The sequence below is a fragment of the Chenopodium quinoa genome, unplaced genomic scaffold (assembly GCF_001683475.1).
Source record: "Chenopodium quinoa cultivar QQ74 unplaced genomic scaffold, ASM168347v1, whole genome shotgun sequence".
NCBI lineage: Eukaryota > Viridiplantae > Streptophyta > Magnoliopsida > Caryophyllales > Amaranthaceae > Chenopodium > Chenopodium quinoa.
In genome coordinates, this window is record NW_018744662.1 from 1113341 (window position 1) to 1116556 (window position 3216).

Below are 3216 nucleotides of genomic sequence, written 5' to 3' on the forward strand. Positions count from 1 at the left end.
TTTTCAAATAAGAAAGATGGTCACTCTATGCTAAATTACATTGGGACAACATCCAACACTAAATGGACAATTCACTTTGACAAGATTATATAAGTTTTAGCAAGAAAACAAGCGTACCTTTACACACGCCAAGCGCTGTAAAGGTCAACAGTTATCACATTTTAAAATCCAAGAAATAACCAAGGAACATAGTCATTAAGCCATATAATGGCGTTAAGTTGTATCATTGATGACAAGAGTATATGCTGAGATACTGCCCCCTTGCCACAAGATCTGCCCAGAAAAAGTACAATAATACTTTGTCGAGAGTTCAACATATTTCAACCAGTAGAACTGAGAGGTGTCACTTGAAATTTTAAATGGATTGTGAAGAGGCTGACCACCCTCTATCATTCTACATTTCTGCTCCTCAATATACACTATATCATTTGTAACGTCAATGAGTTATAGAAAGATCGAACGTAGAACAATTGTGGAGCACAGAACAAGGAAGAGGGGTTGTCAGGGTTGAACAACTGTCCTGTGAGGCTTGGGTGCATTAGGATTCCCACGTTCATAGAAAGTTTGAAAAAGAGAAACTACTTCTGATGCCATTATCCCTCCGGTACACTTAGAGCCTTTTGCTTCTGCAACGTTGGAGTGCTCAGAGTTGGTTGAATGAAGAGAAAAAATTGAACCACATCCCCCAAACTTATCATTAGCACATCCATAGTACACTTCCTTTAATCCCACAAATGATAAAGCAGCTGCACACATTATGCAAGGCTCACATGTAACATATAGAACACAATTTGAAAATTTGTTAGCAACATCTGATTGAGAAAGTCCATCTTGTTGCCACTGCAGTAGAAGGCTATCAATAGCTTCCATCTCTGCATGTCTTGTAGCATTCCGTGTCTCGTTAGTATGATTACTCCCAGATGCAATAACTTTCTTATCCTCAACAATCACACAACCCACAGGCACCTCAAGTCTCTCCAAAGCAAGTTTTGCTTCTTCTATTGCAAGCTCCATAAAAGCATTAATATCACAAGATTTTTCTGCCTCAACCGAACCCATCACCAACGACTTCAAAGTGAGAGTTCTAAGTTATACCAAAATCAGAATTCTAAACACCGCACGACCAAGACATCTGATTTATGAAGGAAATTATAACCATAACACTGTTTTCCATGTATTGTGAATAAATTCTTTGATTCCTGCATTTACTAGGAAGAACAAATGAAACATTACTACAAATATAGAGACTTCTCAAAAGCCTATATACAAAAATAACAGATCAAAAATTAAATTCCAAACAATAATTGGGTTCAGAAATTGAAGACGAGGCAAGTTGATTACTCATATAGAATTCAGAACAGGCTTAAGGGAACACGTAGCAAATGTTACCAGACAATGGTAACGAGAATAATGTGTTACATTTGCTGATTTGCTGCAGTGTCTACCTAGAATACTATAATTATTGAGTGTAGTTACACTAAAAACGACTATACATAGCTGGCGGTTCACAAATTAATGGATATTTTTCAAATTATATGAGCTGAAGCAGTTAGATTTACAAATAAATGAACAACAACAGGTTCTTACTGATATAGGATAAATCTATAACTATCAAGCAACCCCATTAAAGGTAGCATATTTCGGAAGCACATGTTAACTGCAGTATTATAATTTTAGAGCAACTGAAGAATTCAAGATCATACAAATTTGGACAACAACTAACATCAAATTCACCAGTATGCCAAAGTGCTATACAGCTTACTCGGCAAAGCCTTGGGGGTGGTACTCAAGACCCGGGATCAAATTCCGTCTATAATATACCCTTTGGGGCACTCTATCCTACAGAATATAGATAAAATTCACCAATGTCTTATTTAAAATTACAGATTACAAATATCAAAATATCATATTACAAATATCAAAATAAATATGACGAAATTCATTGAAAGGATTCTAACAATTACAACAAAGCAACTAAATCAAACTAAAAAAAAAAAGAATTTTGGAGAGATTATAATGCTTCAATTGGTATAATTAGGTATAATGAAGATTAAAGAAGGTGAAATTAGCAACTTAAATTAAACAATACTTGACAAATTAAACAAATCAACAAGAAAGGCATCTACTTTACCGACGATAAAGTCGACGGAAATTGCCGAGCACCCCGTCGTCGCCGGTTGCTACGGTTTCCGATAATGGGCCTCAAATTACTGCTCTATCTCTTGCTTCTTTCGGTGATACCTATACTAGTACTCCACTGCCGGACTTGAACGGCACCGTTGGGTTTTTATTTATTTTTTATTTTTTTTTATTTTTTTTTTTACAAGAAATGAAAAGAGAATTTTATTAAGGGGGATTTTTCTATGTGGCCACACTATGTATCTGGATTACTCGAGTTACTCGTTTAAAAGTTACTCATGATCAAGTAACTGACTAAGGCTCTGCTCTTTTGAGCTTTTGGGCAGAGCAGAGGTCAGCAGTGCAAAGCAGATTAAATTTCAGCAGAACAGATTTCAGGATAGTAGAGAGCCGAGCAAATCAGATTTCAACATTATTATTACTACAAATGGGTGTTAAGCCCGTGCGATACACGGGTTCATTTTAAAAAATTTGAGTCAATTTTTTTTTTTTATTTTCCATAATTTATATTTTATAAAATTCTCCTTTAGTTACTACACTCTAATTTTTTAAAACTCTATTATGAAAGGATTGAAGGGAGTAAAATTTAATTTTGTATTCAGTTCAGCTCCAATCAGTTCAGTTCAACTCCTAATTTCATTCTCTCATAAAATATTCATTTCAGCTCAGTTCAATTCAGTTTAGCTCCAATTAGTTCAGTTCAGTAAATGTGATTTAAAAAAAAAGGAAGAAAGAAAGTAAAACTCTTACTCGTGACTGATTCACAAATATTCCAATATAGAGATGAGTTAAGATTATATGACATACTTGTATTATTATAATTATTATATTTTTGAAAAGTATATTTCGATCACTATCAAAATTGTAAAATTTATTAAAATTATAAAGATTATTAAAATTTATCATTTCAATTAATTAATAATATAAATTTAGGTAACTCATGAAAACTTAAGGTGCTAAGATTGCTTAAATAGGTTTTTTTTTTTTAAGCTTACTTAGGTATTTAAAATAGTCTTGTATACAAATTACTATATGTTTACTTTATCACCACTATAATTAAACGTGAATACAATTACG

The 3216-nt window shown here is 33.4% G+C and overlaps 1 pseudogene; it reads right to left on the bottom strand.

The window, feature by feature from the left end:
• On the bottom strand, positions 1-2699 carry LOC110701916 (annotated as a pseudogene).
• Between the last annotated feature and the right edge of the window lie 517 nt (positions 2700-3216).